Source organism: Bombina bombina, chromosome 3 (assembly GCF_027579735.1).
Source record: "Bombina bombina isolate aBomBom1 chromosome 3, aBomBom1.pri, whole genome shotgun sequence".
Classification (NCBI taxonomy): domain Eukaryota; kingdom Metazoa; phylum Chordata; class Amphibia; order Anura; family Bombinatoridae; genus Bombina; species Bombina bombina.
This window is the reverse complement of record NC_069501.1, coordinates 1,146,831,407-1,146,858,815: the sequence shown is the minus strand read 5'-3', so window position 1 is coordinate 1,146,858,815 and position 27,409 is coordinate 1,146,831,407.

The following is a 27,409-nucleotide window of genomic DNA, read 5'->3' as shown; positions in this document are numbered from 1 at the left end:
AAAATTAATAGATCACAACAAGCAGACCTTACTGCTTCTTACCAAAGCGCAGAGAATTTATATAAGAACAATCTATGTGATGACTCCCTAAAATCAACAAGAGATCAGGCTAAGCAGAAACTTCAAGAATTTCTAGATTTAGCTGCCCAGAAACAAGCACTAAAATTGCAACAGAAATTTTTTCTAGAGGGAAACAGGCCCGGGAAACTCTTAGCGAGAGCACTTAAAACCAAACAATCAGCCCACTACATTCCTATGTTACAAGACCCTTCTGGTAGATTGACAGTGGAGACTAAGAGGATGACAGAAATCTTCAGAGATTACTACACAATGTTATATAATTTGACGCCACACAGGAACACTAAGACACATTTTAATGACTGTTGCAAGTATTTGGACACTGTTACACTACCTAAACTGCCAACAGAAGATCTTAGCCCCTTTAACTCGGCAATAACAGCTGAAGAAATCACCGATGCTATAAACTCATTAAAACAGGGGAAAAGCCCTGGGCCGGATGGCTTCACTAGCGGTTATTACAAAAAATTCAAACATCTTTTGATCCCACATCTACTTTCAGTTTTTAATTATATAGATGAATCTCATGGCCTACCCTCCTCTATGCTTGAGGCAGTAGTTACACTCATACCGAAACCAGGTAAAGACCCGACTATTGCATCAAACTACCGACCAATATCTCTCCTGAATATAGATATTAAGCTATATGCTAAAATTCTATCCACCAGAATTAATAAAGTACTCCCTTCGTTGATCCATCCAGACCAGGTGGGCTTCGTGCCGCAGAGAGAAGCTAAAGACAACACTGTAAAAATCTTGCACTTAATGCAATATGCAACTATACATGACATTCCCTTTATTTTACTTTCGACTGACGCTGAAAAAGCTTTTGACAGACTAGACTGGACCTTTTTAAAAGTTACTCTACAGAAATTTGGCTTCCCAGACAGTTTTATCCAAAAAATTCTAGCCCTTTATACTAACCCCACTGCCAAGATTAAAATTAATGGTACACTTTCCAACTCTTTCCCTATACTAAATGGTACCAGACAAGGATGCCCTCTGTCACCCTTATTATTTGTTCTCTCAATGGAAGTTCTTGCTACTAAACTACGTGACAATCCAGCAATAACTGGACTTACTATAAACTCCACCCATCATAAATTGGCACTTTATGCAGACGACCTACTACTGACATTAACTCAACCGACTGTGGCTCTACCTGCGGCACGGAGCCCACTGGAGGAGTTTGGCCTCCATTCTAATTATTTAGTTAATAAACATAAATCCGAATTACTCCCCATAAATTTAAACGAGACTGACATCCAAACACTCGGCTCACAGGTACCATATCAAATAAAGAGGTCCTCACTGAAGTATTTAGGTGTTCACCTCGCCAGTACTGTTCAACAACTATTTGAACTGAATTATGAACCACTCTTAAACTCCCTAACCAGAGATACATCTGCCTGGCTAAATAAAAATATATCCTGGTTGGGCAGGATAGGGGTAGCCAAAATGACCATCCTCCCCAAGATCCTCTACTTGTTCCAAACGGTCCCCATACCGCTCTCAGATACATACCTTAACAGACTCCAGTCTGTGATGAACTCGTATATCTGGAAAAAGAAACCTCCTAGAATAGCTAGAACAACTCTTTATCTATCAAAAACATATGGGGGTTTGTTAGTACCAGACGTAGTTAAGTATCGAACTGCTGTTTTTTTAAAGAGACTGATAGACTGGTGCACGACCCATAACAAACACGACAAGATTTGGTTGATGTTAGAACACGACTTGACCGGGTCCCCCCAACTCGGTGCATACTGTTGGCAACCGATTGGGAACCACCCAGCCTTGATCAAAATCTACCCTATAATACGAGAAACATTCAACATCTGGTCTCGGACTATAGCTGGAAACCCACATATCTCAACGGTCCCCTCCCCCCTGACGACTGTCTTGTCTAACCCAGACTTCCCAACAGGGATGTTAGTCACGCCTAAATCACAGAGCACCCTTGACAACCTCCTCCCACTGTACACACTATTAGAGGCGAACAAACTGATACCTAAACAACAATTAGTAGATCTAGGAATCACACAATTCACTGACTGGTTTAAATATCTACAACTTAAACACTTTGCACACACCCATAAACTCAAACATCATACGACAAGAGATTGCACCACTTTAGAAAAACTCTGCACTTCCAGCTCACCCCCGAAGAAGAGTGGCTCGATATCTTTCGACATACCAGCAAATCCGCACATTCAGCCACTTTATTGGAAACCAATTATAAATTCTTGCTCCGGTGGTATCTCACTCCCCATAGATTAAAATATATATTCCCAGAAGCATCGGATAGATGCTGGAGGAAATGTTCAGGAGTAGGTACACCTTACCATATCTGGTGGGAATGCCCTAAGATTTCAAAATTTTGGATAGACATTAACCAAGAAATGAGCAGGTTATTAAATCTTGAGATCGCCTTAGACCCCTTGATATATTTATTTCATATCCTGCCCAAATTCCAGTTTAAGCAGTATGCATCTCTATTCCACTTAGCCATATGCAGTGCCAAACAAATAATCCCGAGGCTGTGGAAATCCGAGTCCACACCAACCCTATTAATGTGGAAAACACAAATGGAAACGAATCTATCCATGGAGAGATTCTTTTACTATAAAACTGGCAGATTGGAGTTCTATGCCGAGATGCTATATTTTTGGGAATCATACTACTATACAAAACAGAACTAAGTCTTTCTTGTAACGCTCCTCTCTACTGACAAATTACAAGGCTGTACATGGGAAATTCCTCTCCAACAAGAAGAAACACACCACCCAACTTCCCAACACACTATATACCTCTCTAGTCACATAAGTAACAGCCAGAACTGAGTGGTAGCCGAACACAGCAAGTAGATTGTACCAGAACTAAACTAACATAACCCCATTACCAACTACACATCTCAGACACAACCACCTAACTACCCAACTTTACCTCATGATCAGTGATGGCTTAGGAGTTACATACAAGAAATTGCTATCGCATTATCGGTGTATGAGCATAGATCTCACTATATGTACCCCGACCAGATGAACTCTGCAAACTTATCGGAGAACCTTATGTGTAATCTACTTTGATTATTAGAGTTTAAATATATTAAATATTGTTGTCAAAATGTGTGAAATAAGATTTTAGCATTATAGAATCAGGTCCTACCTTTTATAGAATCGCCTCAGGTGAACACGCAATTTTTCATATGGACTTTCAGAATTTGGACTCTGCGGGACTGTTAAAAAAACCTACCATGCAATATGCTAAAGAACCTACCATGTAATATGTTTTGACCATTGGAGTGTAATAATTATTGTTTGAAACTGTTTTATTGTCATGGATATTTTGATACAAATAAAAGATTAAACTAAAAATGGCTGATTGTGATCATATAGACATTAATAAAGGGCTAATTGGCAGCTGTTAACATGCAGATAATTATTGTCATTCATTTGTATAGCGCAGCAAAATTCATTAGCGAATCCAAAATATAGTTGATGATCAACCTAAAAAGGGACCCAAAAATGATTCAGACAGAGCATTCAATTTTAAACAACTTTTAATTTACTTCTATGATTAAATTGTCTTTATTCTCTTTGTATCTTTTGTTGAAAAACGCTCAGGAGCATGCACGTGTCTTGAGCACTATATGGCAGCAGTTTTGCAAGAATGTTATCCATTTGCAGGAACACTAGATGGCAGCATGGAATCTAAGCAAATTTGATAATAGAAGTAAATTGGAAACTTAAAAAAAAAAAAAAAAAAAAAAAAAAAATGATATGCTTGAATCACAAACTAATTTTTGGGGGTTTCATATCCCTTTAAAGGGACAGTCACCACCAGAATTTTTGTTGTTTAAAAAGAAAGATAATCCCTTTATTACCCATTCCCCAGTTTTGCATATCCAACACAGTTATAATAATACACGTTTACCTTTGCAATTACCTTGTATCTAAGCTTCTGCTGACTGCCCCCTTATTTCAGTTCTTTTGACAGACATGCAGTTTAGCCAATCAGTGCTCACTCCTAGGTCACTTTACGTGCATGAGCTCAATGTTATCTATATGAAACATGTGAACTAATTCCCTCTAGTGGTCAAAATGTATTCAGATTAGAGGCAGTCTTCAAGGTCTAAGAAATTAGCATATGAACCTCCTAGTTTTAGCTTTCAACTAAGAATACCAAGAGAACAAAGCAAAATTGGTGATAAAAGTAAATTGGGAAGTTGTTTAAAATTGCATGCCCAATTTAAAACATGAACATTTTTTTTTGGACTTGACTGTCCCTTTAATGTTGAAAAAATATGGTATGACATTGTTGAAATAAAGAAAAGATCCCTATAAATAAATAAAGACACATGTGCATTGTGTATGCCAGCAATGTTGTGTGGGATTATGGAAGTCAAGTTCAAAGTAAAATTTACTTTAAATTGCATTTTTAAAATACATTTTATTTCTAGGAGTTAAATGTTGTAATTCTGGTTTACATTTGTTTTGTATCATAAGCTTCCCTGTAGGAAATAAAAAAACTATCGATTAATTAAAGCGAACAGAGCAATCTTGTTAACTGTATTCTAGGAAGCTTAAAGGGACACTCAAGTCAAAATTAAACTTTCATGATTCAGATAGAGCCGCAATTTTAAACAACTTTCCAATTTATTTTCATTAAAGGGACATTAATACTCATATGCTAATTCACTTGAAACTGATGCAGTATAACTGTAAAAAGCTGACAGGAAAATATCACCTGAGCATCTCTATGTAAAAAAGGAAGATATTTTACCTCACAATTTCCTCAGCTCACCAGAGTAAGTTCTGTGTAAAAAGTTATACTTTAGCTGCTGCTTAGCTGCAGGTAAAAAAAAAAAGTGAAGAAATGAACAGCAGCCAACACTTTTACTGTGATCTCATGAGATGTCACTTAACTCTCATGACATTTCATAGTAAACTTCCTTAAACTGAATATGGAAATAAGATGAGTGTGCATGAAGCTCACTCCCTTCGCTGTCCCAGGACAGACATACCGATTTGCTGCTTAAAGTCCTTTGCAATGGTGTTTGAATACTTAGGACATTTTTAGGTAAAATATCTTTCTTTTTTACATAGAGATGTTCAGGTGATATTTTCTAGTCAGCTTTTTACAGCTTCAACATTTGGATATCATGGCCCTTTAACAAAATGTACACAGCCTTTTTACACTTTTTGAGTCACCAGCTCCTACTGAGCATGTGCAAAAATTCATAGAATATTTGTATATGCGTTTGTGATTGGCTGATGGCTGTCACATGATACAGGAGGAGTGGAAATAGACATGAGTTTTAAATTTTTACTTTTAACTTGTAATACTTGTGCTGATTGAATTTGTTTTGTCTTAAGAGGCCAGTGAGTCTTGGTTCCTAAAATTCTAGTTCTGGCTAGCAAAATTTTGGATTTTCCTACATATATAAGCGCTATACTTACCTATGCAGTTGCCGGCTAGACGTGCTAACTTCCCCAGAGTAACTTCAACTAGGCTATCCCCAGATGTGTTATAATCAGGGGCACTGCTGGAACCAAAAAATGTGTTCTCTGCGCTAACCCTCTCCCTCTTCTATGCCTCTGCCTGCAACTGTAAGCGCACTAAGCCAAACTCACTTGCGCAAGACTGCTCTTTTATTTAAAAGGAGTCAGTGTCATATTAACATCAGCCAAAGGATGGCACCCAATCAAGTGTCATCCCTATACATCATGATGACATCACACAAGGCTCCTAAAAGCCTCTGAAGTCTTTCACTCCTTGCTTGGTTATCCTAGTGACTAGCCATTAGTTTCCCCAGCTCCCAGTTGCCGTCCTAGGTGTTTCTGGTTCCTCCACTATGTGTGGCCATCTCTGTGCTTACTATTGTCTTCTGGGTCCTCGACCTTTGGCTTTATGCCTCTGATTCTGTTGATACCTGAAGTAGAGAGTTCGGGCTACAGTAAAAATATATAAAAACACAAGTATAATTATAGGCACACAGTGGTGTGCCTATAGTTTAAGTTCACAAGTGAAATTTGGCAGTTATATTGGGACTGAGGATCAATACAAAACTGAAAAATTTGAAGTACTTTCTGAAATATTTGAGATTTAAAAATCATAAGGCGTTTGAGTTAAAAATCCCATAGACTTAACATTGGAGTTCTGGGTGAATGTAAAGGAAAAACAGTTGCACAGATGATTTTGAAACTTGGTATTTTGGTAGATCTTGTTAGAGAGCTAACTAGCTTACTGTGGGCTAGGTTACGAGTGTTGGGGTAGTTTGCACTCCCACTCACATGTTAACTCCACTAGAAGCAAGCTTTTTGCGCATGTCAGGTGGCGCAAGTATTACAAGTTAAAAGTAAAACGTTTTCACATGAGGGCTAACCTGACGCACGCGAAAAGCCGAACTTGGACTACCACGACCGCGTTAACGTATTCCCCCATAGACTTCAATGGAACACAAAAAGTGTGTGTGTGGGGGGGGGGGGAACTAACACCAACAAGTCGTGCAAACCCAATCGCGTTTAACCAAGTGCACTAATCCGACATGATTTTTTTTTTTTAAATCATATTTTTTTTTAATTGGGATTTTTGTAGATAACATAAATTAGTACATAACTGTTCATAATGAAAGCAGGTAGTCATGTCATTTGCAAGTCACAATAGCTGAGTACGTAAGTAAAAAAATAAACGTTAATTATGCCAATGAAAGGATATTAACCTACCAAAAAGATATACAGAATAACATATGAACATTAACATGAAATATCAATTATGTCAGGAATATAGTTGAACATACAGTACATAGATTGAACCTTATTTTTCTAGAGAATGTACTTCTCATCACACAGGTCCTGTTTGGACCTGGCTGAGTTTATATCTGAAAGTAGAGGTACTCTGGCATTTATGTTGGTCCCTTTTGGACCCTAGTACAAGTATGTTAACAAAACCAATAACTGATATTATAAATAGGATCTGTAAAAGGGTAGGTAATATGAAATATCATATTCAATTGGTATTGTAAGTATAATATAACATTCACAAGCTCCTAGGCGTCTTAAGGTACTGCTCTAACATAGTCTAGACTGGGCTGGAAAATATTTATATATGTGTCTGATGATTAACTGTATAAGGGGCAATAACTTAGAAACAAAATTTATGAAAGGCACACAAAATTATTAACAAATTATGCTATACAACATAAAGTATCTGAAACGGTTTAAAGACTAGGCAGATATAGCATATAACTTTTTAAATTCTTGCAGGCAGGAAGCAATGCTTTGAGATGTATGCTAGTCCTAGCCTATGCCAAAAAGACTCCAGCTCTGCATGTAACCCAGTGAGAGGAATTTTCCACAGATGTCAAACAGGGTAGAGCCGCCCTGTGATATCTCTGTACGCTTGCTCAGTTCTGTAATTATTAGTGGTCTGCCTCCCCATTTGTGCTTACCGCTCACCGTAACTAACAGATTCCCATTGCAAAAGGATCTGCTGCTGAAAAGTACTGGGCTTAATAGAGATCGTGCAAGATCAGTTCCACGATCGAAGCCTTCCAGTACGAGTGCTCCATGGATGAGCACACCCCTTTCATCCGAATATGCGTCTCTCTTAGCAAAGGGATTCTCTCTATCAAGTGAGTGTCGTTGTTGGATTGGCCATGGGTGATTGTGGCTCCCCAAGTCCTCAATTCTCCCAGTGGTCTTCTGGCAAAGGTCACTTTGAAAGTACTATATGAATCCTTTGTTGATGGTAATGGTGGAGCCTTCTGCGGCAAAACTTCACTATAGCAGTTAGACAATATTTTCTCTGTGTATGATGATGTTTGAGGTGCTGCTATTGAAAATGTTGTACCAGTTTTTAATTGAGTCATCACATACCATAGTTGTATTTGAAGGTCTTGGAAAGCTGATCGAATTATGATATCATGTTCTGTTCCCATGACTCGAGGACATCCATTATGTTGGATCTATTTCCAGTTCTCTTCTCAATATCCATTGTACTGCCAGTATAGTAGATACGTTGCTAAGTATAATATTAGGGCTAAAGTAACAGCGGATCACAGCTATTTTACCCGGTTTCCCGGGGGTGGATGGTTGGGAAGCACTCTAAGGGCTGCTGCCCAAATATATCTAAAAGTCCTGTTTAGGGCTTCTATCAGAGAAATCTCCATAATATTAGTATCAGCTGAAGCAGTAGCCTCTCTAAAGCAAGTTTCCAAGGTTATTGCATACGATGACCCAAAATTGTAAAAATAATCGGCGGATTATCAATATTGTGGATAGAGCATCTAAATTTTGCGACTTGACATGGCCGCCGCCCGGAGACGCCCCCCAACATAAAAACATTTATAATTCACATTGCACTGTTCTATTCACATAGAAGAATATGTTCTATTTATTCATAAATACATATTTCTACATATAATATCTCCCTCTCTCATATATACAGTATATATATATATATATATATATATATATATATATATATATATATATATATATATATATATATATATATATATATATATATATATAAGAGAGAAGGAAGTGGTTTACCGGCGCTAAAAAGTGAATGCCCCCTTGCAAATGTTCTAAAAAGCAAACACCAAAGTAGCTGCCAATGGGGGATATATATCAAAGGTCTGGTGGACCTGATCCGACAGTGCGGATCAGGTCCACCAGACGTCACTGAATGCGGAGAGCAATATGCTCTCCGTATTCAGCATTGCACCAGCAGCTATTGTGAGCTGCTGGTGCAACGCCGCCCCCTGCAGATTTGCGGTCAATTGGCCGCCAGCAGGGAGATGTCTGTCCGCCTGCTCAGAGCAGGCGGACAGGGTTATGGAGCAGCGGGTTATGGACCTGCAGGCTCGCCAGAAACACAGGCCTTCAAGCTCCATTTGGAGCTTGATAAATGGGCCCCTATATCTTTAAAGTGAATATTTAAATGGCCCACACAAACACAATCACTCCAATTCACAAAGAAATAAAAGCCTAATGTAAAGAAGGCACTTACAAGTGGTATGCAAATAGAACAACACATATAAGATCATTAAAAAACAAGTGAATAGATTAATTTTATCAATAGATCAAAGAATATATACACACCAAAGTATCATATAATATCGGAGTAAGCAAGCAAAAGAATGCCAAATTCAAGCCCTCTGCTTTATATTGTGAGGAGGAAGTCTACGATAACCCAGAGAAGGATCAAAGCCAGATTACAGGGTGTCGGAAGTGGAGCAAATTCTTGAAGTGCGCAGCACTTACCTCATTGGATTGAAGTTTAAGTCTGTAAGTAGAAGTCCCGTAAGGGCTTTTTAACAGTTGTTTTCCCTCATGTGGATATGAATTTCACTTGAATTTGGGATTTTTTTTGTTTGCTTACTCCGATACTATGGACTTCTTTTTGCGTGTATATATATTTTTATCTATTGATATACCATTCATATATATATATACTATTTTTTTATGATCTTATTTGTGTTGTTCTATTTGCATACCACTTGTAAGTGCCTTCTTTACACTTGGCTTTTAGATATATATATATATATACGAACAAAAAACTTGCACTCTCTGGTCATTTTAAAAGTAATCTTTTACTGTTAACAGTAACGTTTTGGGGACAAAGTATCTCCTTCTTCAGGAAGGGGATACTTTGTTCCCGAAACGTCACTGTTCACAGTAAAAGATTACTTTTGAAATGACCAGAGTGTGCAAGTTTTTTGTTCGTATCTATTGAAGCTCACTAGCACACTGGCAGTTGCTTGACGGAGTGAGAGTGCACATCCTAGCTTTGTTTATATATATATATATATATATATATATATATATATATATATATATACACAGGTGGCCCTCGGTTTACAATGGTTCAATTTGCACTGTTTCAGAATAACAACCTTTTTTTCCCAGTCATGTGACTGCTATTGAAAAGCATTGAGAAGCAGTGCATTGATTAAAATAGCCAGTAGGTGGAGCTGTCTGCTTGTGTTGCAGCAAAGCCAGGCAAGCTGAAATTAATCAGTTTAACCAGACTTGAGCTATCAAGCAGATTTCAAAGGAACAAGATCTTCCTGTCTATAAATCAGTCCAGATTGGAATGCATAGAAAGAACTGTTTGCAGAAAAATGCAAGTGAAGTCTGTGTTGTGTCATTTTATTAGATTTATAATGCTGTTTAGCAAATGTTTTTGTTCATTTAACTTAGTTTAATTATATATTCTGTGTTGTGTGATTATTTTATTAGGTTTATAATGCTGTTAAGCATTTAAAGTCTTCATTTCAAAGCTTTAAAAATAATGTATTAGGTGTTACTTATGACAATTTTGAGAGGGGCCTGGAACCTAACTCCCTCACTTCCCATTGACTTACATTATAAACTGGGTTTCAATTTACAACGGTTTCGATTTACAACCATTCCTTCTGGAACCTAACCCCGGCGTAAACTGAGATATAAAAGCAAGCAGGGATACTTGCCTAGATGTGCTAATTTCCTGTGCAACAAATTTTATTGATAAATATTTATAGGTATAGATATATATAGCTATGTATAGGAATATCTATTTATAAATACATTTCATGCCCATTTCATGCAGATTTGCAAAGGATATGGATCCTTTGCAAATCTGCATGAAATGGGCATAGGTTCTTGCCTATATCTCACCGTCAGTAGAGCAGCCCTTTCCTTATAGACATGGTTTAAATGCAGGCAGTGAACAGACCATTTAATTAATGCTACAAGATATACAATAGAGGAGATTTATTAGACAGTGGTGGGAGTTATGGCTGATGTACCTGGAAATATAAAACCCAGAGATTATGTACTGGCAGCGGTGCTGCTAACTCTTTGTTTTTAATTTGTTTTGAAATTTATGATCTCAGTGATGCCCTGTGCGTGTAACAGCATGTGTCTCACTGAACTGAATGTGAGAGCAATTAGGGTAAGAAAGGGCAAAGTGGGCGTATCTCATAGCAGTTTGAGAATGAGAAGCCTGCTGTGTATGAGAGACAAAGATAAGAGGGTGAGAAAGAGACTGTGATTCAAGGAAAGGACTAGGAGGACTCTGTATGAGGAGGGGATTAAAATAGACTAGTGTGGGAAGGCTATAGTAACTGAAAAAGGAGATGCCTGTGTGTGCAGATGTGGATATGGGCTAGGGGATAAAAATAGGGTTAAAAATGGGAAATGAATCACTGTGAGGGTGTGGTGGCTGTGAGTGCGTTATACTTTTAGAAAATATATTTTCTCTGAAGAAAGATGTCGTGGGTTATGTCACTACTTATGCCATTGATTATATCACTAGTGATGTCATTAATGATTACGAAAATATAATTTCTCTTTGTAGGATGATGTCTTGGGTTATTTCACTATTGATGTCATTGATGATGTCATAGATGATGTCATTGATGATTTAGAGAATACAATTTCTCTGATCTGTATAATGGTGTCATGAATTATCTCACTAGTGATGCCATTGATGATGACACGCAAATGACCCAGGGCAGGGGCAAGCTATGTTCAGAATTTCCTTGCTTTTTTAACGTTTGACTGAGAACTTAAACTCTAGGCATTTATGTAAGTTTTCTGCCAATTAATATAATAAAATAAATTATATTTCTAAAAATATAAAGTTAACAAATGTGTGTGTATATATTTATATACACTTACCGGCCACTTTATTAGGCACACATGTTCAGTTGCTTGGTAATACAAATTGCTAATCAGCCAATCACATAGCAGCAACTCAATGCATTTAGGCATCTAGACGTGGTGAAGACAACTTGCTGAAGTTCAAACCGAGCATCAGAATGGGGAAGAAAGGGGATTTAAGTGACTTTGAATGTGGAATGGTTGTTGGTGCAAGACGGGCTGGTCTGAGTATTTAAAAAACTGCTGATCTGCGATTTTCACGCACTACCATCTCTAGGGTTTACAGAGAATTGTCTAAAAAAGGGAAACTATCCAGTGAGCGGCAGTTGTGCGGATGAAAATGCCTTGTTGATGTCAGAGGAGAATGGGCAGACTGGTTTGAGACGATAGAAAGGCAACAGCAACTAAAATAAGTCGTTACAACCAAGCTGTGCAGAATACTATGTCTGAATGCACATCACATCGAACCATGAAGCAGATGGGCTAAAGCAGCAGAAAACCACACTGGGTGCCACTCCTGTCAGCTAAGAACAGGAAACTGAGGCTATAATTCACACAGGCTCACCAAAATTAGACAATAGAAGATTGGAAAAAACGTTTCCTGTTCTGATGAGTCTCAATTTCAGCTGCGACATTCAGATGGTAGGGTCAGAATTTGGCATAAACAACATGAAAGCATGGATTTATCCTGCCTTGTATCAATGGTTCAAGCTGGTGGTGGTGGTGTAATGGGGTGGGGGAAATTTTCTTGGCCCACTTTGGGCCCCTTAGTATCAATTTAGCATCATTGAAAAGCCATGGCCTACCTGAGTATTGTTGCTGACCATGTCCTTTATGACTACAGTGTACCAATCTTCTGATTGCTACTTCCAGCAGGATAATGCACCATGTCGCAAAGTTCAAATAATTTAAAACTGGTTTCTTGAACATGACAATGAGTTCACTGTACTCCAAAGACCTCCACAGTCACCAGATCTCAATCCAATAGAGCGCCTTTGGGATGTGGTGGAACAGGGGATTTGCATCATGGATGTGCATCTGACAAATATGCAGCAACTGCCTGATGCTATCATGTCATTGGAGTAAGGTAGGTCTCTACGGATTGGCGCATAGATACACTCCCCTAACGCACCAAACAGTATATATTGTAGGTCTGTGGTGATGACGTCTGTAAACACAGTGGCACTAGTTGTACACTTCATTTGGCGTTTCTGACAAATAACGTCCAAACATTCTAGATTGTATATTATGATCTTTTACTATGGCTAATAGGAATCACTATATATAGTCCAAGCCCTCCAAATATGTAATAAGGTCCCATTATAAAGAATCGCAGCCAAAAGGAAAAAAGTCTTGACATCCTATATATGATCTGAACAGAATGGCGCTTGTTAGAGCTGCGAGGAGGGTGAGAGAGTTCGATAATAACACATAGTTTACGATACCAGATAGTATACTAGGTATTATATAGTTCTCCCAATAAGGGAATGTTTTCAACTTTGTACATATTTTGAGCAACATACTTTGTGTGCAACATGCTCAAATATATGGTCTGATTTCTTTGGTGACAATTGTCATTATTTATTAGCTGTGCCTGCATGGACAAGATTCAGCCAAACCGAGCATTTGAAAATTTTTGTCCGTGCACATGTTAAAAAAATAATAATAATATATATATATATATATATACAGTATATAAAGAAAAAAAGAACAGAGGCGCCACTATGGCCTAGTACCACCAGAGCAAATGTATATAGATGCAGGTAGATGTAGATACTCACAAACATCACAAACGTATTTTATGAAAGTTGCTTGTTTATATTGTGATTTGTTTATATTGTGATTTGTCTATCTGATAAAATTGTGAAAGCCTGTGTTTACATGTGGCTGCCATGCCAACCAAGTACTTGCTAATCATTTGTATTTTGATTTCACCTGTTTTGCTCTATGTTTACTGATGTTACCATGCCAACCAATTAACTGTGATTACACATAGGTGTGAGCTGCTAATTGTTTGTCCTATCAGAAAACGGTTTTAATTTGGATTTCTGTTATATAGCAAGTGTTTTTTTATACTCTGTATTATAGCCTGATGAAACAGCCCTCAGGAGGCTGAGAAACGCGTCACTTTTTAATAAAATATCTTTTTAATTCTATACACTTGCTGTGGTGGTGTATCACTATGTTATACTTTCTGCTGGGAACTTTCTGCTGGTTGCTGTGGTTTGCCTATTGCTAACAGTCAACTGGGCGACTGTGAGGTCCCAGAACGCTGTTATTGCACCTGAAGGTGCTTTGTATCTTGCACCTGACAACAGGTCTTCTTAAGGAAATTTAATTGGATCTCTGCTGGGGGTTTTCAGTGAGCTGGACCGCTGCAAAGTTCCAGTCTGTCCCACTAGCACCATTGGGTGCTTTTTGTTTGTGAGTATCTACATCTACCTGCATCTATATACATTTGATCTGGTGGTGCTAGGCCATGGTGGCGCCTCTGTTCTTTTTTTCTTTATATACTGTATATATATATATATATATATATATATATATATATATAGTAATAGGTGATCCCCAGAAGAGAGGACAAAAGACGGCTAAAGATCATCCACGGCTGGTTCAAAAAAGGTGTTTATTCAAGCAAGGTGCTAGTACATAAGGTGAGAGCAAAGCCTTAACACCTGACGCGTTTCGCGCATGCGTACATGCGCTTCATCAGAGGTGATATGTTCAAGGTGTGCATTGACCTATATGCAGCAAAGGGACCAATCATGTTATCGGTTCAATTAAGAACTATTGTCTACACCTATGAGTAAGGTAGCTGAACCCTTTGCTGCAGATTGGTCATAAAATTTTGTTCCTTTAAATACTAAGTAAATAACACAGTAAATAGTTATACAAATCTTCTAGTACTAGTACAATTGTTAATATATATACATATATAAACCATTCATTCTAAGCCTATGTGAACTAAATTCTAATAGCCAATTTAAATAAAAAATATATATAAATAAAATAAAAATAAAAAGTATTACATAAAAAAATTATTAACAATCACATTATTCTTCAATTAGGCAATAATATGCAAGAATAGCTTAGAAAGTAGATATGGAGATTTTTCCAGAGATGCAGACATATCGATAGTGGTATCAATTACTATAAATCTGTCACCATCGATGCAAATGTGAGAAAATCAACTATCTAAATTAAGAATGGACAAACCATCACATTAACATAAACAAAATGTTGAAATACAAATGAAATTCATAAGGGAACAGAAATTCTATTAAAATAAACATGAATATAATAATAAGAAAACATAAATATTATAATAAAAAATTATAATGGAACACACACAGTTAATTTCGGATGTGCTAAGTTAATTGTTCACTGTTTAAGTTAGTGCATCCAAAGAATTATTAAGATTTTTTTTTTTTTTTTTTTTTTTTTTTTTTTTTCATTCATTTCTTTTCTTTGTGGGACCTGAACTGTGTTAGTAAGCTTTAGGGGGAAAAAAGGGTTTTTCTCTTGTGTTGTTTTATTTTAAATTATGTTGTAAATTATACTATTCAACAAATAAATCAACATCCATCCTTTTATTAATTCCTTCTGGTACTCTAGTATGTAATTTTATGATCCAAAAGATCTCTTTCTTTCTTAAGCATTTTTCCCTATTGCCACCCCTAGGGTGTTTTTTAATAATATCAATACCTATGAAAGAGAAATATTTTTGTCCTATACCATGTAATCTAAAATGCTTAGCTACCGGCGTTTTAGGTTCTTTCTCATCTAGAGAGCGTAAATGTTCACGAATTCTTTCTTTTAATGGGCGGGTAGTTATACCAATATATTGACAGGAGCAAAATAGGCAATTGATGAGGTAGATCACATATTGTGAATTACAGTCAATTCTATCTCGAATGTGGAACACTTGTTTTGTAATATTGGAAGAGAAAGTATCTGTTACTGTGATACATGTGCATCCTTTGCAAGGTACATGACCACATTTAAAACACCCTGGTTTTGGACTAAGCCAGTGTGCACCTATTGTTTCTTTGTCTGTAAACTGTTTACTAGTTATTTCTCTTATGGTTGGTGCTCTTCGTGCTATACATTTTATTCCTGATGTTAGGATGTTGTTAAGTGCTTCATCACCTTTTAGAATTGATAGGTTCTGTCTGACTATCTTACAAATTTGGTTATATTGTCTACTAAATTGTGTAATAAACAAAAGGTTTTGATTAATTTATCAATTTTTCCCAATTTCTTAGAGCCTCCTTTAAGTAATTCTTGTCTATTTAAATCTGCCACTTGTTTCTCCAATTTAAGTAGCAGATTCCTATGATATCCTCTATCTGTCAATCTATTTGTTAACTCTCTTGCTTGTGTGAAATAATCTGCCAGTTCTGTACAATTCCTTCTTAAGCGAAGGTATTGTGTCCCATATGACTATAATATCGTCTATAAAACGGCCATATATTATGACATTGTTCTTATATGGAAACTGGTCTGAAAAGATCATATTTAATTCCAGCCACCCCATATATATATTTGCTAGCGCGGGGGCAAATTTAGCCCCCATCGCTGTACCTCGTCTTTGTAAATAATAAGTGCCTTGAAAGATGAAAAAATTGTGCTGTAAAAGAAATTCTGTTATTTGGACAATAAATGATATAAATTCGTTGCTATAGTCTGAATATCTTCGTAACATAAAATCTACAGCCTCCAGTGTTTACTAGTTATTTCTCTTATGGTTGGTGCTCTTCGTGCTATACATTTTATTCCTGATGTTAGGATGTTGTTAAGTGCTTCATCACCTTTTAGAATTGATAGGTTCTGTCTGACTATCTTACAAATTTGGTTATATTGTCTACTAAATTGTGTAATAAACAAAAGGTTTTGATTAGGTGATATTAATTTATCAATTTTTCCCAATTTCTTAGAGCCTCCTTTAAGTAATTCTTGTCTATTTAAATCTGCCACTTGTTTCTCCAATTTAAGTAGCAGATTCCTATGATATCCTCTATCTGTCAATCTATTTGTTAACTCTCTTGCTTGTGTGAAATAATCTGCCAGTTCTGTACAATTCCTTCTTAAGCGAAGGTATTGTGCTTTAGGAATGCCTCTTTTTAAATGATTGAGATGGCAAGAATCAGCTCTCAGTATCGTATTCCTAGCCAATGGCTTGCGGTAGGTGCATGTGGAGATTGTGTTATCTTTGGCTCTCAAACTTAAATCTAGGAAATCAATAGACTGTTTATGTATCTGTGCTGTAAAGGTCAAATTATATTCATTATTATTCATAAAGTCTACAAAATTATCAGCTGTACAGTCATCCCCAGTGTCCCATATGACTATAATATCGTCTATAAAACGGCCATATATTATGACATTGTTCTTATATGGAAACTGGTCTGAAAAGATCATATTTAATTCCAGCCACCCCATATATATATTTGCTAGCGCGGGGGCAAATTTAGCCCCCATCGCTGTACCTCGTCTTTGTAAATAATAAGTGCCTTGAAAGATGAAAAAATTATGCTGTAAAAGAAATTCTGTTATTTGGACAATAAATGATATAAATTCGTTGCTATAGTCTGAATATCTTCGTAACATAAAATCTACAGCCTCCAGTCCTTTTGAATGAGGGATGTTGGAATAGAGGGCCGTGACATCAATGGTGGCCCATACATAAGATTCTTTCCAAGTTATATCACTTATCTGTGTCAGTAAGTGTGTACTGTCCCTGATGTACCCTGGTAGGGCCAGCATGATAGGTTGTAGTATGTGGTCCAGCCAGCCACCCAATCTTTCACACAATGATCCATTACTGGCCACAATGGGTCGTCCAGGTGGAAAAAATAGAAACAAAAAAGGAAATAGAAATAAGACAGATAGAAATAAAAATAAACATGTGACTTTCTCTAGCATAGACACAGATTACCAGGATACGAGTGCACAGTCTACTGAAGGTGAACAATCACAAGGTTTAATCGAATCAGATAAGACCAGCTTAAATCCGAGCACCAGTAGAAAAGAACTAAAAACTTTAGTGAAGCAACCTAGCCAGACTAGCACACCTAAGAAAACAAAAGAAACAATAGATATGGATGAAACAGAACCAACCTTCCGTTACCCCAGCAGGGTCAGAAAAAATATAAAGAAGTAGCAGTCATTAACCTCTCTGATTACAAATTGTCCGATATAGAATGTAATTTGCTAAATAAAGGCTTATCATATGCACCAGCACATAATTTTGATCTTGTAAATACACTTATTGATATCAATAGATTTGTCCGTAAGATAGTTTTGAAAAAACACTTTAAAGATACCCCAGTTGAGCACTCACTTGATAACACACAAGCTTCTAGTAAGCATAGTTCAGTAGGACTGAAATACACTGATCTGGTAGATCTTACTAATCTAATTTCCTTACAACAGGAATCCACTAGATCCACTGACACATTAACGAATAATTGCACATCTTTCACATATAAGAATAGTTCTTATTTTTATCCAGTAAATTCTAGACACCAACTATTGGACCTTTATCAGAGAGTGGTAGAGAGAGAATTGACTGACTTATCAAATACAATTGAAAAAAATCCCTTAGATATATCTAGAGATAATCTTACTCGACAACAAAGACAGGCATTGACCAGACTTCAGAAAAATGACAGTGTGGTGATAGTCCAGGCAGATAAAGGAGGGGCAGTGGTGGTATTGAACAAAATTGATTATATTGGTGAAGTTGAGAACCAATTAAAAGACTGTATGTTATACACTAAACTTACGTTCAATCCCACCACCTCCTTCAAAAACAAACTTAGTCACTTATTAGACTATGCTATTGAACATAACTTCATGGATAAAGAACTAACTGATTATCTATATGTGGAACAGCCAACCACCCCATACTTTCGCATTGCACCCAAGATACACAAGGGTCTCAACAATCCACCTGGACGACCCATTGTGGCCAGTAATGGATCATTGTGTGAAAGATTGGGTGGCTGGCTGGACCACATACTACAACCTATCATGCTGGCCCTACCAGGGTACATCAGGGACAGTACACACTTACTGACACAGATAAGTGATATAACTTGGAAAGAATCTTATGTATGGGCCACCATTGATGTCACGGCCCTCTATTCCAACATCCCTCATTCAAAAGGACTGGAGGCTGTAGATTTTATGTTACGAAGATATTCAGACTATAGCAACGAATTTATATCATTTATTGTCCAAATAACAGAATTTCTTTTACAGCATAATTTTTTCATCTTTCAAGGCACTTATTATTTACAAAGACGAGGTACAGCGATGGGGGCTAAATTTGCCCCCGCGCTAGCAAATATATATATGGGGTGGCTGGAATTAAATATGATCTTTTCAGACCAGTTTCCATATAAGAACAATGTCATAATATATGGCCGTTTTATAGACGATATTATAGTCATATGGGACACTGGGGATGACTGTACAGCTGATAATTTTGTAGACTTTATGAATAATAATGAATATAATTTGACCTTTACAGCACAGATACATAAACAGTCTATTGATTTCCTAGATTTAAGTTTGAGAGCCAAAGATAACACAATCTCCACATGCACCTACCGCAAGCCATTGGCTAGGAATACGATACTGAGAGCTGATTCTTACCATCTCAATCATTTAAAAAGAGGCATTCCTAAAGCACAATACCTTCGCTTAAGAAGGAATTGTACAGAACTGGCAGATTATTTCACACAAGCAAGAGAGTTAACAAATAGATTGACAGATAGAGGATATCATAGGAATCTGCTACTTAAATTGGAGAAACAAGTGGCAGATTTAAATAGACAAGAATTACTTAAAGGAGGCTCTAAGAAATTGGGAAAAATTGATAAATTAATATCACCTAATCAAAACCTTTTGTTTATTACACAATTTAGTAGACAATATAACCAAATTTGTAAGATAGTCAGACAGAACCTATCAATTCTAAAAGGTGATGAAGCACTTAACAACATCCTAACATCAGGAATAAAATGTATAGCACGAAGAGCACCAACCATAAGAGAAATAACTAGTAAACAGTTTACAGACAAAGAAACAATAGGTGCACACTGGCTTAGTCCAAAACCAGGGTGTTTTAAATGTGGTCATGTACCTTGCAAAGGATGCACATGTATCACAGTAACAGATACTTTCTCTTCCAATATTACAAAACAAGTGTTCCACATTCGAGATAGAATTGACTGTAATTCACAATATGTGATCTACCTCATCAATTGCCTATTTTGCTCCTGTCAATATATTGGTATAACTACCCGCCCATTAAAAGAAAGAATTCGTGAACATTTACGCTCTCTAGATGAGAAAGAACCTAAAACGCCGGTAGCTAAGCATTTTAGATTACATGGTATAGGACAAAAATATTTCTCTTTCATAGGTATTGATATTATTAAAAAACACCCTAGGGGTGGCAATAGGGAAAAATGCTTAAGAAAGAAAGAGATCTTTTGGATCATAAAATTACATACTAGAGTACCAGAAGGAATTAATAAAAGGATGGATGTTGATTTATTTGTTGAATAGTATAATTTACAACATAATTTAAAATAAAACAACACAAGAGAAAAACCCTTTTTTCCCCCTAAAGCTTACTAACACAGTTCAGGTCCCACAAAGAAAAGAAATGAATGAAAAAAAAAAAAAAAAAAAATCTTAATAATTCTTTGGATGCACTAACTTAAACAGTGAACAATTAACTTAGCACATCCGAAATTAACTGTGTGTGTTCCATTATAATTTTTTATTATAATATTTATGTTTTCTTATTATTATATTCATGTTTATTTTAATAGAATTTCTGTTCCCTTATGAATTTCATTTGTATTTCAACATTTTGTTTATGTTAATGTGATGGTTTGTCCATTCTTAATTTAGATAGTTGATTTTCTCACATTTGCATCGATGGTGACAGATTTATAGTAATTGATACCACTATCGATATGTCTGCATCTCTGGAAAAATCTCCATATCTACTTTCTAAGCTATTCTTGCATATTATTGCCTAATTGAAGAATAATGTGATTGTTAATAATTTTTTTATGTAATACTTTTTATTTTTATTTTATTTATATATATTTTTTATTTAAATTGGCTATTAGAATTTAGTTCACATAGGCTTAGAATGAATGGTTTATATATGTATATATATTAACAATTGTACTAGTACTAGAAGATTTGTATAACTATTTACTGTGTTATTTACTTAGTATTTAAAGGAACAAAATTTTATGACCAATCTGCAGCAAAGGGTTCAGCTACCTTACTCATAGGTGTAGACAATAGTTCTTAATTGAACCGATAACATGATTGGTCCCTTTGCTGCATATAGGTCAATGCACACCTTGAACATATCACCTCTGATGAAGCGCATGTACGCATGCGCGAAACGCGTCAGGTGTTAAGGCTTTGCTCTCACCTTATGTACTAGCACCTTGCTTGAATAAACACCTTTTTTGAACCAGCCGTGGATGATCTTTAGCCGTCTTTTGTCCTCTCTTCTGGGGATCACCTATTACTACATTTAGCGGATGAGATACCGCTTTGGCTGTCTATCACCCGGAACCCATATCCAGACCTGAAGAACCGGTGACTTAGGACCCAGTGGACACCTGGTTTGTCCCGAGGAATTTGCCGTACGACGCTGTACGTCCTCCTCACGCCTACAGCGGACCTCCTGAGCGACACCTGGTTTGTCCGGAGGAATCTGCCGTGCGACGCTGCACGTTGCCCTCATGCTTACAGCGGACCTCCTGTGCGACACGGCACACTACTCTGACGTCAGAGCCTTGGTCGTATGAGGACAAGTGGAAACGAGGATACAGCCACCTCCCTCCGTCGGAACTTGGGGGCTCTTGCCTATCGAGGATCTTCGGAGGACGCTGCCTGAAACCATTACATTGGTAATTAAATTTCCTGGTCCACCCATTTTGGAGGTACTTTTTATTTCTACTGTGTACATCCCAATTGTACATTGGCTCTAAGGGTCCGGAGGGACGTTTACATTTACAGCTTATTTTCCCACAGCTTGTTTCTTGCCGTCAGGAACTTCCATAAGCGCTTGCTATACATATAGATATAGCGCTATACTTAAGGATATACTGGGAATATACTTGGAACATTCCATATCAATGTAATTGTGGACTACACCATTTGAATTTCCACAATTGTGCAAGTATAGCAAACCGTGATTTGCAACTATGGGAAATGCTAACTACGAAGTACTGTAACATTGTTTAGATATATACTTTGTCTTTACACACACTGTTGTAAGATCCCTCACTATTTATACCTGCAAATAATCCTCTTTTGTTCTAGATACTTATATATATATATATATATATATTTTTTTTTTTTAACATGTGCACGGACAAAAAATTTCAAATGCTCGGTTTGGCTGAATCTTGTCCATGCAGGCCCAGCTAATAAAGACCATTAATATTAACACAAATCTTACATTATAGGATTCGATCAATTAAAATAATTAAATGTTAAAAGAACATACAACTCTTGCTACTGTTCTATGAAACTTAATTTCTTAAGATGTACATGCCACGTAGTCTTGTCTGCAGGGAACCTACATGAGATGAAATGTAGCTTTTGCTAAGAGAAATTAATCTCTCCTTTGTTTTTTGTTATTTGCCACTTGTCCTTTCACTGCTTGTGATGAAGTGTGGTCTGAGTAACAATGACCAATTACATATATTTCTCTCATCTAGGAATGTTATTAGTATATAAGCTTTAACATGTAGCAAGAACGTGCTTCTCTTTTGTCTATCTGTAAGAGAAGTCCTGCTAGCAGTAATAAAGATCATCCTGTAATCTGGTTTCCCTTTGTTTCCATATTGGTCTGGTCTATTAGTTCTCCACCTGGCATGAACCTATTTGCACTAATAAAGTATTTCACTCATATTTCTAAAAATATAAAGTTTAAAAGATATGTTTTTCATTAAAATAAATGTTTAAAAATAGTTTAATAGCTATTGTACCTAGTTAAAATAAATACAAAGTTGCCTGTAAAATAAATATAAATCCTAACCGCTAGATTTGGAGTTTTGTCGGTAACGACCCGAAAAACTAATGCCGGCTTTTTTCTGGCTGCACCATAAAAATAACTCTGGTATTGAGAGTCCACAGAATGGCTGCGTTAGGCTCCAAAAAAGGAGCGTAGAGCATATTTAACGCAGCTTCAACTCTCGATACCAGAGTTGTTTACGCAAGCGGCCAGCCTCAAAAACGTGCTCGTGCACGATTCCCCCATAGAAAACAATGGGGCTGTTTGAGCTGAAAAAAAACCAAACACCTGCAAAAAAGCCGCGTTCAGCTCCTAACGCAGCCCCATTGTTTGCTATGCAGTAACCCTTCCTACGTCTGCACTTAACACTCTAACATGTACCCCGAGTCTAAACACCCCTAACCTTACACTTATTAACCCCTAATCTGCCGCCCCCGCTATCGCTGACCCCTGCATATTATTATTAACCCCTAATCTGCCGCTCCGTAAACCGCCGCTACTTACATTATCCCTATGTACCCCTAATCTGCTTCCCTAACATCGCAGACCCCTATATTATATTTATTAACCCCTAATCTGCCCCCCACAACGTCGCCTCCACCTGCCTACACTTATTAACCCCTAATCTGCCGAGCGGACCTGAGCGCTACTATAATAAAGTTATTAACCCCTAATCCGCCTCACTAACCGTTAATAAATAGTATTAACCCCTAATCTGCCCTCCCTAACATCACCGACACCTAACTTCAATTATTAACCCCTAATCTGCCGACTGGAGCTCACCGCTACTCTAATAAATGTAATAACCCCTAAAGCTAAGTCTAACACTAACACCCCCCTAAGTTAAATATAATTTACATCTAACGAAATTAATTAACTCTTATTAAATAAATTATTCCTATTTAAAGATAAATACTTACCTGTAAAATAAATCCTAATATAGCTACAATATAAATTATAATTATATTATAGCTATTTTAGGATTTATATTTATTTTACAGGTAACTTTGTATTTATTTTAACCAGGTACAATAGCTATTAAATAGTTAAGAACTATTTAATAGCTAAAATAGTTAAAATAATTACAAAATTACCTGTAAAATAAATCCTAACCTAAGTTACAATTAAACCTAACACTACACTATCAATAAATTAATTAAATAAAATACCTACAATTATCTACAATTAAACCTAACACTACACTATCAATAAATTAATTAAATACAATTCCTACAAATAAATACAATTAAATAAACTAGCTAAAGTACAAAAAATAAAAAAGAACTAAGTTACAAAAAATAAAAAAATATTTACAAACATAAGAAAAATATTACAACAATTTTTAACTAATTACACCTACTCTAAGCCCCCTAATAAAATAACAAAGCCCCCCAAAATAAAAAAATGCCCTACCCTATTCTAAATTACTAAAGTTCAAAGCTCTTTAACCTTACCAGCCCTGAACAGGGCCCTTTGCGGGGCATGCCCCAAGAAGTTCAGCTCTTTTGCCTGTAAAAAAAAACATACAATACCCCCCCCCCAACATTACAACCCACCACCCACATACCCCTAATCTAACCCAAACCCCCCTTAAATAAACCTAACACTAAGCCCCTGAAGATCTTCCTACCTTATCTTCACCCTGCCAGGTTCACCGATCCGTCCTGAAGAGCTCCTCCGATGTCCTGATCCAAGCCCAAGCGGGGGGCTGAAGAGGTCCATGATCCGGCTGAAGAGGTCCATGATCCGGATGAAGTCTTCATCCAAGCGGGAGCTGAAGAGGTCCATGATCCGGATGAAGTCTTCTATCAACTGCATCTTCAATCTTCTTTCTTCCGGATCCATCTTGCAGACCTCCGACGCGGAACATCCTCTTCTCCCGACGCCTACTAGCCGAATGACAGTTCCTTTAAGGGACGTCATCCAAGATAGGATTCTATCAGCCAATCGGAATTAAGGTAGGAATATTCTGATTGGCTGATGGAATCAGCCAATCAGAATCAAGTTCAATCCGATTGGCTGATCCAATCAGCCAATCAGATTGAGCTCGCATTCTATTAGCTGTTCCGATCAGCCAATAGAATCCGAGCTCAATCTGATTGGCTGATTGGATCAGCCAATCGGATTGAACCTGATTCTGATTGGCTGATTCCATCAGCCAATCAGAATATTCCTACCTTAATTCCGATTGGCTGATAGAATCCTATCAGCCAATCGGAATTCGAGGGACGCCATCTTGGATGACGTCCCTTAAAGGAACCGTCCGGATGAAGTCTTCTATCAACTGCATCTTCAATCGTCCGGAACCGTCCGGATCATGGACCTCTTCAGCCCCCCGCTTGGGCTTGGATCAGGACATCGGAGGAGCTCTTCAGGACGGATCGGTGAACCTGGCAGGGTGAAGATAAGGTAGGAAGATCTTCAGGGGCTTAGTGTTAGGTTTATTTAAGGGGGATTTGGGTTAGATTAGGGGTATGTGGGTGGTGGGTTGTAATGTTGGGGGGGGGGGTATTGTATGTTTTTTTTACAGGCAAAAGAGCTGAACTTCTTGGGGCATGCCCCGCAAAGGGCCCTGTTCAGGGCTGGTAAGGTTAAAGAGCTTTGAACTTTAGTAATTTAGACTAGGGTAGGGCATTTTTTTATTTTTGGGGGCTTTGTTATTTTATTAGGGGGCTTAGAGTAGGTGTAATTAGTTAAAAATTGTTGTAATATTTTTCTTATGTTTGTAAATATTTTTTTATTTTTTGTAACTTAGTTCTTTTTTATTTTTTGTACTTTAGCTAGTTTATTTAATTGTATTTATTTGTAGGAATTGTATTTAATTAATTTATTGATAGTGTAGTGTTAGGTTAATTGTAGGTAATTGTAGGTAGTTTATTTAATTAATTTATTGATAGTGTAGTGTTAGGTTTAATTGTAACTTAGGTTAGTATTTATTTTACAGGTAATTTTGTAATTATTTTAACTATTTTAGCTATTAAATAGTTCTTAACTATTTAATAGCTATTGTACCTGGTTAAAATAAATACAAAGTTACCTGTAAAATAAATATAAATCCTAAAATAGCTATAATATAATTATAATTTATATTGTAGCTATATTAGGATTTATTTTACAGGTAAGTATTTATCTTTAAATAGGAATAATTTATTTAATAAGAGTTAATTAATTTCGTTAGATGTAAATTATATTTAACTTAGGGGGGTGTTAGTGTTAGGGTTAGACTTAGCTTTAGGGGTTAATACATTTATTAGAGTAGCGGTGAGCTCCAGTCGGCAGATTAGGGGTTAATAATTGAAGTTAGGTGTCGGCGATGTTAGGGAGGGCAGATTAGGGGTTAATACTATTTATTATAGGGTTAGTGAGGCGGATTAGGGGTTAATAACTTTATTATAGTAGCGCTCAGGTCCGCTCGGCAGATTAGGGGTTAATAAGTGTAGGCAGGTGGATGCGACGTTGAGGGGGGCAGATTAGGGGTTAATAAATATAATATAGGGGTCGGCGGTGTTAGGGGCAGCAGATTAGGGGTACATAAGGATAACGTAGGTGGCGGCGCTTTGCGGTCGGCAGATTAGAAGTTAATAAGTGTAGGCGACGTTGAGGGGGGCAGATTAGGGGTTAATAAATATAATACAGGGGTCGGCGGTGTTAGGGGGAGCAGATTAGGGGTACATAAGGATAACGTAGGTGGCGGTCGGCAGATTAGGGGTTAAAAAAATTTATTCGAGTGTCGGCGATGTGGGGGGACCTCGGTTTAGGGGTACATAGGTAGTTTATGGGTGTTAGTGTACTTTAGAGTACAGTAGTTAAGAGCTTTATAAACCGGCGTTAGCCCAGAAAGCTCTTAACTACTGACTTTTTTCCTGCGGCTGGAGTTTTGTCATTAGATGTCTAACGCTCACTTCAGAAACGACTCTAAATACCGGAGTTAGAAAAATCCCATTGAAAAGATAGGATACGCAATTGACGTAAGGGGATCTGCGGTATGGAAAAGTCGCGGCTGAAAAGTGAGCGTTAGACCCTATTTTGAGTGACTCCAAATACCGGCGGTAGCCTAAAACCAGCGTTAGGAGCCTCTAACGCTGGTTTTCACGGCTAACGCCAAACTCCAAATCTAGGTCTAAAATAGCTACAATGTAACTATTAGTTATATTGTAGTTATATTAGGCTTTATTTTCTAGGTAAGTATTTAGTTTTAAATATGATTAATTTATTTAATTATAGGAATATTATTTAGTTTAATTTAAATTATATTTATGTTAGGGGGGTGTTAGGGTTAGGGTTAGACTTAGGTTTAGGGGTTAATAACTTTATTATAGTAGCGGCGACGTTGCGGGCAGGAGATTAGGGGTTAATAATTGTAGGTAGGTGGCGGCGATGTTAGGGAGGGCAGATTATGGGTTAATAAAATGTATTCTAGTGTTTGCGAGGCGGGAGTGCAGCGGTTTACGGGTTAATATATTTATTATAGTGGCGGCGAGGTCCGGTCGGCAGATAAGGGGTTAAAAAAATGTATTATAGTGTTTGCAATGTGGGGGTGGCTCGGTTTAGGGGTACATTGGTAGTTTATGGGTGTTAGTGTACTTTGTAGCACAGTAGTTAGGAGCTT